Source organism: Myotis daubentonii, chromosome 19 (genome assembly GCF_963259705.1).
Source record: "Myotis daubentonii chromosome 19, mMyoDau2.1, whole genome shotgun sequence".
Taxonomy (NCBI): domain Eukaryota; kingdom Metazoa; phylum Chordata; class Mammalia; order Chiroptera; family Vespertilionidae; genus Myotis; species Myotis daubentonii.
The window spans coordinates 4,484,436-4,499,618 of NC_081858.1; the positions used below are offsets into that span (position 1 = coordinate 4,484,436).

Consider the following 15,183-nt stretch of genomic DNA (forward strand, 5'->3'; position numbering starts at 1 on the left):
TCAAGTGGGCCTGGTGCTCGTTCTCAACCTCCCTTTACGAGCTGAGTGACGTTAGGCAAGTCGCCTAACCTCTCTGAGTGTCGGCCTCTCCAGCACCGTCGGATGTGAGCAGTGTACAGCGGGCACGCACGCTGTGAGTAGCTTTATCATTATAATTACCACCGTCCTATGGAGCCGTGGCACGCCCTCCCGGGCTAGCTATCCCAGTGGGTGGGTGAGTACCCCTCCCTGTGAAAGACCTCTGCAGCTACTGAAAATGTTGTAGGGCTCTGGCCAGCGTGGCCCAGTGGTTAGAGCGTCGGCCCACGCACCAAAGGGTCACGGGTTTGATTCCGGTCAAGGCCACATACCTGGGTTGCAGGTTCCATCCCCAGTCCCAGTCAGGAGGCGTGCAGGAGGCAGCCAATCGATGTGTCTCTCTCACATCCATATTTCTCTCTCCTGTCTCTCTTCCCTTCCCTTCCTCTTTTCCACTTTCTCTGAAAAGCAATGGGAACATAGCCTTGGGTGGGGATTAATGAAAAAAACCCACAAAACCTGTGGTAGGCCAGTGCTCCTGTTTTTAGGTGTGTCACTCGGTTACACACGGAATCTTGGGTGGAAACCCAGTGTGTGTACGACGGGGATGAAAACATCTGAGTAGCATTCAAAGTGTGACCTTTACACCCAGGGGGTGCCTGCAGCCTCCTGGCCGTCCAACACCCCGGCCTTCCTCCCCTCACTCTAAGGCCCCCTCCACCTCTGCCCGAATCCGAGGTGGGCATGGACTCAATGCCAAAGACATCAGGGAAGGGTCTAGGACAGCCGTGGGCAAACTACGGCCCGCGGGCCGGATCCGGCCCGTTTGAAATGAATAAAACTAAAAAAAAAAAAAGACCGTACCCTTTTATGTAATGATGTTTACTTTGAATTTATATTAGTTCACACAAACACTCCATCCATGCTTTTGTTCCGGCCCTCCGGTCCAGTGTAAGAACCCATTGTGGCCCTCGAGTCAAAAAGTTTGCCCACCCCTGGGCTAGGACCAGACGTGCCCATGTGGCCATGCGGGCTTGTGACATCCGTGCGAGCTGCAGAGGGAGGAGGTTCCTCTCTCCTGCTGTGAGCCTGGGACGGGGCGGGACAGGCCTGGGGCTGCCAGACTTCACCCTGGAGTCTTAAGGACGAAGCTGACACTGTGAGAGGCAGAGCTGAGCGATGGCAAAAAGCTGGAGCCCCAGTGACATCTCGGGAGCCCCTGCGTCACCCTGTGCCTGAAGCCAGCCACCCGGAGGGGGTCGCGGGAGCCGTCCCGCTCCAGCCAAGGGGTTCTTTCACTTCAGCCGGAGGCGCGCTCGCTGGGGGGACGAGTCATCCAGGAAGCCAGGTGGGAGGAACCGTGGGGCTGTCTGACAGGCAGAGCCCCTGAAATCAGGAGGTAGGGCGACAGCGCTGTCTTGCATCCGTTTCGCAGCCAGTTTATCTCGGCGTTTGGTTGTGGTTGCCCCGTATCGAGAAGCTCCTGACTCACAGGAGAGTGTGGTAGCAGTTCCTGTATTCGGTGCCCAGACCCTGGAGCCAGACAGCCTGGCGTAGGACCCCTGGCCCGATCCCCGGCAGCGGCGGGACCTCCGGAGTCTCCGTCCCCGAGCGCCTGCCTCGCTGGAGGGTTGGGAGCAGCAGATGAGTCGCTACCTGTGAAAGCATCAGCGTGCCTGGCGCCTGGCCCGGGTGCACGGTCCTGCTGCCACATCCCGGCTCCACGGGGTACCCTCATGGGAATGAAACCGCCGCCAGGCTGGTGTCATTGACAAAGATAACGGACAAGCTTTCGCAAAACCTCCTGGCAACAGCTTCTCTGTGATTTTCCAGGTAGTGACCTCGGAGCCGTGCTGCAGGGCAAGGGGCCCCTCGGGAAGTTTAGGGATGGGAGTTGCCCAGGGCGGGCCAGGCTGGCCTCCCGGCCATGAGCTCCCTGCGCCCGGGAGGGGTGGACAGAGAGCGGCCGGCACGCAGCGCATGGCGCACTGGGGATGCCAGCTCAGGCAGGAGAGTCCCCCTCCCTCCCTCACTCACCCGGTGTCCACCCGGCCCAGGAACTAGCCTCGAAGTCCCCACTGGCGCTCAGAGTAGGTCATTGCACGGATGATTTCTTGCCAAGGTAGGAGGGTTCCCTTCTGCCAGTTTTGGGGGCTGTTTTCATTTGTAAGAGGATCAAGTGTCAGTGCTCATGCTGAGAACGGGTTTCTAATGGTGGCTCTCGGGCACTTGGGCAGCTCTCCTGGGCGAAGAGACGGCAGGAGGCCCCGCTCACTGGGCTCACATCTTACCTGGCCCAAGTGGAGAGAATGAGGAGAGGGACAGGCCCACCACTCCCAGGTGAGGGTTCAGATCATAAGGTGACAGCTAAGCATGTGACCCAGGTGAGCCCTCCTTCACCTCGGCTCCCGGGGCTGTGGGGTCTCCCAGGCAGGCGGGCAGGGCTCAGGCAGGCCTCTGCTTTGTCCCCACCCGCACCCACGGGAAGTCCTGCAGCTCCGCCAGCACTGGGTGGACACGCCGGCTGGAGCGCGGACCCTGGTGCCAGGGGCGGGGGTGGCAGATCAACCCCATGGCCGCCTGTGCATCAGGCCAGGGGTGGAGAGAAGGCGGGGGAGGGGAGGGGAGGCGGCCCTGCTCCTCACTCCCTGGGGCAGAGCGGGCCTCTCTCTCGGTGAACAGTGTCTGTGTGGCTGATAACCGGCGAGAACGATAGCGGGCATCCGTTACGTGCCCGCCGCCCGGCACGTCCGATCAGTCCTCCTGCACCTCTGGGAGGTGATGGTCTGACCTTCCTGTTTTCAGATGAGAAACCCGAGGCTCAAGAGGCAAAATGTCTCACCCGAGGGCAGGCCTGTCTGGCCTCAGCGTGCCTTCCCGCCCACTCAGCGTCCTCACCCCGCAGTCCCCCCAGGCCTCCAAGGGACACCTGACGCCCATTTCTCAGCTGCAGAAACAGGCCCAGAGAGGCAAAGGCACTTGCCCGCAGTCTCACGGGAGCTGAGCCAGACCTCGGCCCAATTACGTCTGACTCCGATTCTGGGGTTCCCCTTTCCTCGCCGCCTGTCTGAGCAGGACCTGACGCGGCCGAGTGGAGTGCCTGAGCGCATGTCTGGCTCAGGGGACACGCCTCTGGTGGGAAACCACAGCCCCTCTTCCTCCGCCGCCCACGGGGAAGTCTCACCCTGACAGGCTGCTGGCATAGCAAATCCATCTTAAGTTTCTCCCTCTAAATGTACATGGCAGGCGAGTGGAATGTTACAGGTTTTGGAAAAATAAAAAGCAACAGAAAAGTGATTTGCATTAGGTGTGTGAGCGGCACTTGACAAAAATCTCAAGAGACAAGGATCCCAGCTCTCGGTTAAATTCCGGGCCTCCGCCTGAGAGGGTGGTGAGGGCTCAGGGAGGAGTGATCGGCCCTTCACGTCCCACATCCACCACATCTTGGAAAGACAACCTCTCCCTCTCTCCCTCTCCTCCTCCCTCCCTCTTCATCTCTCCTCTTGTCTCTCTCCCTCCCTCGCCTCCCCTCCCTTCCCCAGCTCCTGAATCTCTCTCTCCAACCCACAGGAGCCCGGCTGGTGCGCTGCACCGAGAGGCAATTTATAAAGCAGATGTTTACTGCAAGGTTTCACGCGAGCTTGGTGCCTCGCCAAACGTTATAGTAATTGGAGGCTGTGTTTAATTACTGATCAATGTAAAGTCGAGACAGGCCTGGAAACTGCTTTTGGTCTAGAGAATAAAACTGGGGGGAAAAAAGACCGTACCCTTTTATGGAATGATGTTTACTTTGAATTTATATTAGTTCACACAAACACTCCATCCATGCTTTTGTTCCGGCCCTCCGGTCCAGTTTAAGAGCCCATTGTGGCCCTCGAGTCAAAAAGTTTGCCCACCCCTGCTCCAGACTCTCCTCTCAGCTTCAGAGAAGGCAGGGGCTCCCGGTCCTCCGTGGCTCAGCCCGTCCTGAGCCAGAGCCTGGGCAGTGGCCAGGAAGGAGGCTGTGGGCTTACAAGTAGCGCCTGGGCCACTGCCCTCTAGGAAGTGGCTTTGGGGAAAGGAGACCGGACTCTGCTCAGCCGTCCCGTTACTGTTGATGCCTGCTCTGTGCCAGGCACCTGCTGGCACTGGGGTCGCAGGAGTCAGTTTCTCCCAGTGCCTGAGATAAGAGCTTTATGCACATTATCATTCAATCCGATCCAAGGCAGGTGTGACCGCCTGCTCCAAGCCGGCCCACCGTGATCCCTGCCGCCTGCTATTCACCTGTTGCATAGTCGTCTCCCACGTGGAGAGACTGGCCTGGGTCCCCAACATTGCAGAAGGGACACTTGTGACTTCCACGGCCATCATTAACGACATGGCAGCGCCCGCCTTGCTCTCTTAAGCCACTTGCTGTGCGGGAAGCCAGCTGCCGTATCGTGAGGACACTCCAGCAGTCCTATGGGGAGACCTGCACCGGGAGGGACCGGGAGCCACCTTGGGGAGTGGAACCTCCAGTCCATTCAGATGAGACTGCAGCCCTGGCCGACAGCATGGCTACAACCTCATGAGAGATACTGAGCCAGAACCATCCAGCTAAGCCACTCCCAGATTCCCGACCCGCAGAATCTATGAGATACCGAGTGGTAAGCCACTAAGTCTTGGCACAACAGATAGCCATGGGAAAGAAGGAAACATAAGAAAGCTCGATAAATGGAAAATATAAACAAGCGTGGCAAGAAAGAGTCCAGCTGTATAATCACATAATTATATAATTTCTCTATATATGGATATAGATTTTTATATAATGACAGTATAATATTATCACAATAAATGTGAATGAGTTAAATTCACCAATTAAAAGAAAAATATTATTTTATTCTTTACTCACAGGCTCCCATGAGACAGGCATTATTATACCCACTTTACAGATGAAGGAGTTGAGGCTCAATGTGGGGGAAAAACTTACCCAAAATCTCTCAACTTAAAAAAGATAAGGTTGGGATTACAAAGCCAGGTCCCTCTAACTACAAAGCCCAAAGCTCTAACACCGTGCAGTGTTGTTAACGCCTTCGGACAGAGGACGAAGCTGAGACTCAGAAAGGATGAGTGACTTGCTCAGGGTCACACAGCAAGTCATTTCAAAACTGGAGTCAGAACTGGAGCAGATCTGTTGTCTGGAGTCGCCCCGTGACCTTCGCAGCTCTGCCAGGAAAGCACCAGGATCTCGTGGCTCTGTCTTCATCGCTGCGTAGGACAGCTGGAGACCTTAGCTGTGGCCAGAGAGACCCTGGGGGGCATGTGGGAGTGCCTCGTCAGGGAAGAACCCAGCACAAAGCAATGTGCAAAGGTACAGGGTGGGGGTGGCTCGATGCATTGAGCTGAACTCCAGTAATTACATCAGGGCCAGCAGCGTAATTTGTATCTGGGTGATGAATGTCTGTGTTTTCGGGCCTGATTGCCCTATTTACATTTGGAATTTGCTGATCTATTATTAATGTTTCCTGGCGGCCAATGCGACAGGCATGAGCAGCTCGGGAGGCCCCTCCCCACCTCCAGGAAACACCAGCTCTTAGGTTCTTGCTACCCAGAGCCTCACCTACTCTGCTCTGTGTGTCCCTGGCTTTCATGGGGCTCTTGGACCAATTGGCAGAGAGGCTGACCTGGGATGAGGTTTCCCAACCTCTTTAGATGCATGAACACATGCTTAGAGGTACATATGCACAGGCACAGCACGTGCCTACATGCACACTTGCACATATATATCCATCCACATCCTTATATACCCGTAGGCACCTTCACACAAACATACATGGAATGCATGCACAGACATACAAGCACACTCAGGTGTACATGCACACTCATTCATGTGCATTCAACAGCATACATACTGTTATGAACTGAATGTTTGTGTCCCCCACAAAAAAATCCATATGTTGAAGCTCTAGTCCCCAGTGTGATGGTATTTGGAGATGGTGCCTTTGGGAAGTAATTAGGGTTAAGTGAGGTCATGAGGGTGGGGCCCTCAAGCTGGGATTACTGCCCTTATTAGAAGAAACACCAGGGAGAGAGAGAGAGATCTTTCTGTGCACCTGAACTGAGGAAAGAGTGTGTGAGCACACAGCAAAAAGGCAACTGTCCACCAGCCAAGCAGAGAGCTCTCACCAGGAATTGGCTAGCTCCATGAACTGGACTTCGCAGTCTCCGAACTGAGAACATAAATTTCTGTTGTTTTTTTGTTTGTTTGTTTTTAAACAATCTAAGTTTGTTTATTTTTAAATATGTTTTTATTGTTTGTCTTTTTAAAGAGAGAGGAAGGGGGAGCGTATAGAGAGAGAGAAATATCAGTGAGAGACATCGATCGGCTGCCTCCTGCATGGCTCCCACTGGGAATCGAGCCCACAACCCGGCCATGTGCATCCCCCCAGGCTGGAGAGCCTGTGTGGGTTCCAGAAATCGGCCAAAAGAAATGATGCTGCCATTCCTCCATTTTCCTGGGATTTCTGGCCTGTGGCAGCTGTGAGCACTACGTCGGCAGGCCCTGTGACAAATGGGGAAACTGAGAAAGGACATGACCAAGGCCAGCCCAGTTAGAGGTGAGACTGGTGGGGAGGCCCAGGCTCCTGGTGGCTCAGTGTGAAGCTCATGCAGCAGCATCTTCTTTCGCCCTCTCTGCTCAGAGCAGAAGCAGGTCTTGGTGGTTGAGCCCAGGTGGCCCAACCCTGACGGTGTTGCTCAGTGGATAGAGCATTGGCCCGCTCACCGAAGGGTCACAGGTTTGATTCCCAGTCAAGGGCACATACCTGGATTGCAGGTTCGATCCCTGGCAACCAATCAATGTGTGGGAGGCAACCAATTGATCTCTCTCTCTCTCCCCCCCACCTCCCTCCCACTGTCTCTAAAAACCAATGGAGAAAATATCCTCAGGTGAGGATTCACAACAAACAAACAAAACACAAACAAACAAGATGTGGTCCATTCCTGTGTCCCCAGGATCTCAGGCAGTGGTACCTAAAAAATAATAAAATTGCACATAAGCCGGAGCCGGTTTGGCTCAGTGGATAGAGCGTTGGCCTGTGGACGGAAGGGTCCCAGGTTCGGTTCTGGTCAAGGGCACATGCCTGGGTTGTGGGCTCGATCCCCAGCAGGGGATGTGCAGGAGGCAGCTGATCAATGATTCTCTCTCACCATTGATGTTTCTCTCTCTCTCTCTCTCCCTCTTCCTTCTTCTCTAAAATCAATAAAAAATATATATTTTTAAATTGTATGTAAAACCCCACAGCAGCGATAACCACTAGCCTATATGGAGTGTTCACTGCACACTAGCACCTGCTTTATCTCATTTCACCTTCTTAACCAGGAGGCAGAGACGCACACATGCTTAAGGTCATTTGACTCAAAAGTAGCAGAGCTGGGACTTGAACTCACTCCAGAGCCCCTGCCCTTAGCGTCAGCTCCGGCACCTCCCCAAAGAAGCAAAGTAGAGGAAAATGGGCTTGCAAACTGCAGCAGGACCAGCGGCCTGTGGGCGGAGACCACGGTTCCTCCTGGAGGTGATGGGAGGGGACATGTGGTCCAAGGGTGTGGTAGCGAGAATCCCCTGCTGCTCCCTCCAGAAAGGGCCTGGCCTCCCTGCGATCCTGTGGAAGGGCGGGCAGCGAGCACATGAAACAAGGTCATGAATTTGTCATGAAGGCCTGGAAATGAGCGGGACTCATCATTTATGGATGGAATCATTAAGCCCTGAGCTCGGCGCTTCACTGAGGCCTGCACCCAGACACCAGGCGTCGCCAGCCGCTGAGCCGGGGACCGGTGTGGGTCCTCGCCATCACCCTCCACACTCCAGCGTCTCCGACGAGCCCCATGCGAACAGCAATTGCAGTGGCCCTGCCCAGCCAATCCCAGTGAGCCCTCTCTCAAAGGTCTGCGCTGAGGGTGCCCAGCCCCCTAGATCAGCGGTTCTCAGCCTGTGGGTCGTGACCCCTTTGGGGGTCGAACGACCCTTTCACAGGGGTCGCCTAAGACCATTGGAAAACACATATGTAATTACATATTGTTTTTGTGATTAATCACTGTGCTTTAATTATGTTTAATTTGTAACAATGAAAAGACATCCTGCATATCAGATATTTACATTATGATTCATAACAGTAGCTAAATTACAGTTATGAAGTAGCAACGAAAATAATGTTATGGTTGGGGGTCACCACAACAGGAGGAACTGTATTAAAGGGTCGCGGCATTAGGGAGGTTGAGAACCACTGCCCTAGATGGAGGTGCGGGCCTGCCTTCTCTTTAGGATGCAAAGAGGCCCCTCATAAGGTAGGAAGTGTGAGAAATTCGGATTAACTTGGGTTTGAATCTGGGCTCTCTCAGGCTGCAGCTGTGTGCTTCTGGGCCAGTCGCTTCACCTCTCTGAGCCTTGGTTTTCTGCTCTTAAAAAATGGGCAAAATGATACGTTTTATGGGTTATCTGGTAGATCAAATTAAATAACTACCAAGTCCAGAGTCAGGGTCTGGCTTATCGTAAGTGCCCCACAAATCCAGCATTTCATTCCTCACTCCCATCAGAGGCTCAGAGAGGCAAAGGGACTTGACAGCAAGTGAGCAAAGAGTGGGCATGGACTTCCTCCCCTGGGATTCCCTATCACTATCGCTGGTGGGCAGGCTCAGCCCATTCCCCAACAAAACCTTGAGGCCGCTGTCCACTCACTCCTTGGCTCCAGCTGCCTGCAGGAGGTGGAGAGGAGGATGAGAAAGTGACCGTGGCCACAGCGATTTCGGAGCTCCGCCAGCGGCCAGGCACCGTCCGGGGTGCTCTGCAGTTACGATTTCACTTTAACCTCCCGCAACCCTCGTTGGCAGAAATCATTACCGTTCTTCCCACTTTAGAGGTGAGGAAGCTGAGACTCACACTCCGACCCTTGACTTGGGTCAGGCAGCCGGGAAGTGGAACTTGTGTGTGATTTTCTGGGTCCCTGCAAGGCCAGGCTTGGGGGAGGGTGGCGAGTTAAAGACCATTTAGGCTCCGAAAGAGCTGTCACTTGACTCAGCCAGCACCTTCCAGAATTTCAGCTTTCATATTCCATGTTGTTGAATGGGTTCAAACCCTTGTTTTACAGATGGGAAGACTGAGGCCCCGCCACTAGAGGTAGAAGCTTGGGGCTTTCCCACCAGTTCCCCAGGGCCTGTCCATTGGTGGTGGACACCGTGGCTTGCACATTAGAGAGGCCTCTGGCACCTGCCTTGGGGAGGAGCCTGGATCTTCCTCTGCTCCCTACCCCACCCACCCTCTATCACCATGGCAACCACGCAGGTGAGCCTCGTCACTGCTAATCCTCTAATTACCAGCCACCTCTCCCATCGGCTGTAATTACTTTGGGGACACGGTTAACCTCTCATTAGGAACGCACGGCCGCGTTCTCCAAAAGCGCAGCGGTGACAGGCCTAGTAATTTACCGCCCGCTCACGGCCCGCTTTGTGTCTAACTCGGCACCATCCCATCCCTGTCATTACTCCAGCCCGGTTGTCATGACGATTAATCATTCAATCCCTCATCAGCAACTTTTGCCAAATGTCACCCCACTCGTGATCAAGATCCATCCTGCAGCCTGACGCTGGGGGACTAATGACTTGGAAATAGGCTTCTCCATCCCCAAGAGCTTTCCCCACGACTTCTCGGCTTCCTCCCGGAAAAGGAAAGGAGGGACTTGCAGGGTGGTGGGCGGGGGGCGGGGAGTGGCATGTATGGGTGCTTCCTCTGTGCGAGGCACCCGAGGGGCATGGATGCCTTTAACCCACGACAGCCTGCTTCCTGGGTGGGAGACTGAGGCTGAGGGAGGCCGGCGGGTCGTCCGCAGGGAAGTGTAGCGAGGTTCTCGCTCACACCTGTCTGGCTCCAAAGCTGAGCTTTTTGATAAAACAACACCACCCCACCCTCAAGGACAAGGAGCGTCACCAACTAGAAGGATCCTCGGATGTCAGTGTGGGCAGCGTGTAGAAACGAGCTGGTCCGTCAAGTTCAAGGCCAAAGGCCGTCAGGGACAAACCTGGGCCCTTCGTGAGAAGGAGCCCATCCCAGCGTGAGCACCTGTGTCCCGGGCTCACCTCCCTCAGCACGGCCTGCTCGGCAGCCTCCAGCAGACGGCAGCCTCGGGACGCAGGCGGAGAAGCAGGCTGACCGCGGGCAGTAGGTCCAGGGGCCGATCAGACTGAGAGGAGCGTTGTGAGGGGACGCGGTGACCCGCGAGCCCCTGAGAATTCGCACTGTACCGCGATGGGATGCATGTGCGTTTTTCTAGGGAGACGCGCGGAAAAGGCTAAGAACTGCTCCCGTGCCCATCTCCGCTTTCCCCGCACCCCTGTTTGCAGAAGGGAACGCCGGGCCCAGAGAAGAGCCATGACTTCCCGGAGTTGCACCACAGTTCAGGATGGTGCCACTGGCCAGGCAGGGGTGAGTCTTTCTCGGGCGTCCAGGGCAGCCAAGAAGGGCTGTTGGAGGGGAGGAATTCTACCCCTGCCAATGGCTCCCAACCCCCTCGCCCCCGCCTCCGAGAAGGCCCAGCCCCCGCCTGCTAAGGGAACCTTTCCCAGGCCCCTCCCAGGGCCGTCCTGCCGGCTGGGCCGCAGCGTGTGGGAGAGATCATCATGGCACGGCACGTTGTCAATGGCATTAACGGACTGTCACAGCAGCCTCATGGCATTAGCTAGCGGCTCTGTCTTCATCAGGCCGTCCCCGCGGCCCGGCTCAGCCCTTCCCAAGGGCCTTCTTCCCGGGCCGGGCTGCGGGAGTCTCCTGGCCGGGAGGGGTGGGCAGGGCTGTCTGAGTCTCCCGGTGAGCTGGGTAGAAGTTAGGAATCTGATTTGTAAACGTGGTCGGCCTCAAAGAATTCGCCTTCGGCAGGCAGCTACCTATGTGCCCGGCATTCTCACTTAACCCTCATAACCGCAGCCTAAAACAGCGTGCTCTTCACTGGCCTGTGGATGAGCTGACGAAGGCTGAGAGGGGCAAGGTGGCTGCCCCAGTCCCCTCACCGAACAAGGGGCAGTTGTAGACTCACACCAAGTCCTGCGGTTTCCGTAGATCATGTTGCTTCTTGGAAAAGTCTGTGATCTATTTTCTGCCCGAGATACTATAGCCTTGAAGGTCATTCCCTAAAGCTACCAGCTCACCGAAAGTTACCGGTCCCTGAGCTCTGCTTAGCGGGACTTCCAACATAGTAATAATCAACATTATAACAAATATTGTGTGTTTCCACGCCCTTTCTCCTATGGTCTGGGTAGCAAACCCATGAGGGAACGAGGAGCAATTAATCTTACTTGAGACGCTTGAGAACTAAGGCCCAGAGGGGGTGCAACGTGCCCAAGCTGCCCAGCAAGTCTGCGATGGAGCCAGAATTAACTCCCGGCCTCCTTCCCAGTCCTGGTTCTTTTCCAGGAGCCACGGAGAAAGTGTGCATAGGCCTGCAGCCAGGGGACTGAGCAGGGCATTCCCTCTTCCGGGTGCCTCCTGCCCTCCCACTGCCCATGGGCACGGCTGATGGATGCTTCCCCCGGAGGCCTCCAGGCTGCAGGCAGCAGGACGGGCTGCCCCTCACTGGTAAGCAAATCCCCTGCTGAGCAGGTCATATTCTATCCGGCGCCACCTGCCAGCTCATTTGCTTACAGATACAGGTGCTTCCTCAGGGAGGGATTAGCGATTACTCAGCCCAGAGACCCTGGCAGGTAGCGAGCAAGCCGGGCCATAGCTGGGTGGGAAGCAGGAGCCTGTCGTGAGGTCTCCATCTCCGCCCAGGCCCTGGCCCTGGGACCGAGGGTAGGGATAAGGATAGGAGGGACCTCTGCTTGGCGGGTAGCTGACTTTCCACTCCCAACCCCATTGTCTTCTACCAGTTCTCCAAGGCTGGGTCCCAACCCCTCTCCCCTGCAGCCTTCCCAGATTTCCCACTTGCCCTGCCAAAAGCAATGATGGAGAACAGGAGCAGCCCCAGAGCGTTGCTTGGTGCCTGATGATTTCTACACATCGCCCCACTCATCCAGATCAACTAGCAGTTGGCATTTTAAACCCCCGTTTTACAGATGAAGAAACTGAGGCCCAGAAAGCCAATTGCTCAAGGTTAGAAATCCCTTCCTAACCTTTGCTGGCTTGAAGTTTTATTTACTCATTTATCTATTTACTTATTTTTTAACTTATTTTTTTTCTGTCTGGTACAATTTCACTCAATTTATCCTGGTCATCAAAAGGCAGTTTAGCCCTGGCTGGTTTGGCTCAGTAGATAGAGTGTCAGCCTGAGGACTGAAGGGTCCCAGGTTCGATTCCGGCCAAAGGCACATGCCCAGGTTGCAGGCTCTATCCCCACCAGTAGGGGGCGTGCAGGAGGCAGCCAATCGATGATTCTGTCATCACTGATGTTTCTGTCGCTCTCCCTTCCTCTCTGAAATCAATAAAAATATATATTTTTTAAAGGCAGTTTATTCTAGGGAGGTGTGGTGACAATTAGAGCAGTACTTAGCTCAATTTGTGTATCAGCCTCCCTATTTAAAATAATTTAAAATCTCAGAACAACCTTAGACTTACAGAAAAAAATACATATGTGCTACATTTGTCACAATTAATGAACCAATATTGATACATTATTGTTAACTAAAGTTTTTTAAAAATATATATTTTTATTGATTTCAGACAGGGAGTGAGAGATAGAAACGTCAATGATGAGAGAGAACCATTGATTGGTTGCCTCCTGCACGCCCCCTACTGGGGACCGAGCCCCCAGCCCAGGCACGTGCCCTTGACTGGAATTGAACCCGGGACCTTTCAGTCCGCAGGCTGATGCTCTATCCACTGAGCCAAACCAGCTAAGGCTAAAGTCTATTCTTTATTCAGATTCCTCTTTTTACCTAATGTCTCTTTTCTGTTCCAGGATCCCAGATTACACGCAGTCATCACTTCTTCTTGGGCTCCTCTTGTCTGGGACAGCTTCTCGGACTTTTCTCGTTTTTCGTGGCCTGGACAGTTGTGAGAAGTGCTGTGAGGCGCTGTGTGGAACGTCCTTTAGTTGAGATTGATCTGATATTTTTCTCATTAAACGGAGGCTGTGTGTTTTGGGGGAGCAGACCACAGAGGTAAGTGCCATTTCCATCCTGTCACCTCGGGCATGCATCCTGTCTGACAGGTCAGTGTTGCTCTGCCCTTGAGCTCGGGGCTGGGTGGCATTTGCCAGGCTTCTCCCTGTCGAGTGCTTTCTCTTGCGTGCCGTCCCGTCCTCTTCACAAGGAAGTCATCTGCACAGCCCACTCCTGAGGAGGGGAGTGACGCGCACCCCCCTTGAGGGCAGAGTGGCTACAAAAATTACTCAGGGTCCTTCTGCACCAGGGACTTGTGTGTCCCCCCTTTTTCTGTATTCCGCCTTTCGTCATGTCAGTATGGACTCGTGGGTGTGTACTCTATGCTGCGGCTTATAATCCAGTGCTGCTCTGTGCTTCTGAAATGACACCCCTGGTTCTTTCTTCCTTGGTTGGTCAGCATTCCCCCAAATCTCTTCAGAGACGACCTCATTCCATGGGATTTTAACAGGCAACCTCCGTAAAATGGGTTCTAGAGGCATGTCACTTGGGTAAGTGGTTGAAAAGGATCGAAACGAGATCGTGACCGCTGGACCTTTCAGATCTCCTGATGTGGTGATGATGTGAGCGGGGGGGGGGGGGGGGCACATAGGCACCACATCTCACATTTCCTTCTCGCACCCTGGGGGGCGGGGCGGGTGGGGAAGACACATGAGGAAATGATGTGTGTGTCTCATCTTCCCTGGAGACCAGAAGCTCTTAGAACAAAGGTTCTGCTCTCTTCTCCACTTTGTCTCTAGAAATCGGCACTGAGATGGTGCTAAGGAAAAGTAGTTGGACAGGCGGGGAATGGATGATGAAAGGGTGGGTAGATGGACAAAGGGGTGGGCAAGATGGTACATGGATAGATAAAGACACAAGGACTTGGTGGGTGGGTGGATGGATGGGTGGGTGGATGGGTGGATTGGTAGGAGGAAGGAAGGAAGGAGGGAAGGAAGGAAGGAAGGAAGGAAGGAAGGAAGGAAGGAAGGAAGGAAGGAAGGAAGGAAGGAAGGAAAGGAAGGAAAGATAAGTGGATGGATGAATAAATGGATGGATGTTTTGGTTGGTAGGTGGATGGATAGACACCTCAATGGGTGGATAGATGGGTGGACTTGTAAGTGAATGGATTGGTAGATGCTGACTTTTTACTTTGGAAGTTTCCTTTGTTGGGACTGTTTTCCAGTCTTTGAGGCAGTTAGTAGGTCCACATATTCCCTTAGAAATTGTTTAAAAGGCACCTTTTCCCTGGCCGGATGTGAGGAAACCGATTACATCCAAAAGCCAAGGGTAAGGTAATGACAGCACTGAAATCTAACCTGGTTCTGAGCTTCCTGGCAGTCATGGCAAAAGGGCAAACAAGTTCACCTTGCTAGTTCTCCTTATCCACCCCCCGCAACGTTTCAGGGAAGTAGACCTGTGGGCTGTGCAGGAAGAGGCTGTTCTCAGGCCTGAACCCCGAGAAGGTGTGGCCCTGGGCCGTTCTAGAATCCCGGTCACCACTGTGGGTCCGTTTCTTGCCAGCAGTTTCGTACAGAGGCGCCCACGTGACTGTTTCTCATATGAACCCTTAGCAGCTGTCCAGGGCCCTTTGTGGCGCTTTGTGGCCCTGGGTGGGCAGTTCCCCTGGGAAAAGCACAATTTGATGTGACTTGATCCAGGGACAAAGCCCGGATACCCGGAGGACGGAGGATGGGCGGTGGCAGCAAGTAGGACCCCGGCACCCCTGGGAGCAGCGAGAGGGCGTACGAGGAGGCGGGCACCGAGCAATCGACCTTCCTAGCACTCAGCCTCAGACTAGCAAAACCAAGCCTTCGACGGCCCTCCCCCTCCCGGCAAAGGCATAGCCAGGGCGTTTGCCCGCCAGGAAAAGGCCTCAGCTTGGAAACCAGACAACCGAGACTGCGGTCCTGGCTCCCTCACCAGCGGTGTGAGCTTGGAGTCTCGGTTTCCTTATCTGCAGGATGGGAACAGTTACTGCCCCGTGGGCTGTTCAGGGCCGAGAGCCTGGGTGAGCAATATGTAATGTCGGCTCAGTGACGCCAATTTCCTTCTCTCCTTGCCAAGAATCCAGTGCCCCGATGG

At 54.4% G+C, this 15,183-nt stretch overlaps 1 non-coding gene across 1 annotated transcript; it reads right to left on the reverse strand.

Moving 5' to 3' along the window:
• Positions 1-12,405: 12,405 nt before the first annotated feature.
• LOC132222338 (small Cajal body-specific RNA 8) lies at positions 12,406-12,533 on the reverse strand. Its single transcript, XR_009450201.1, has one exon. It is a non-coding gene; the product is annotated as a small Cajal body-specific RNA 8 (non-coding RNA).
• Positions 12,534-15,183: the final 2,650 nt, after the last annotated feature.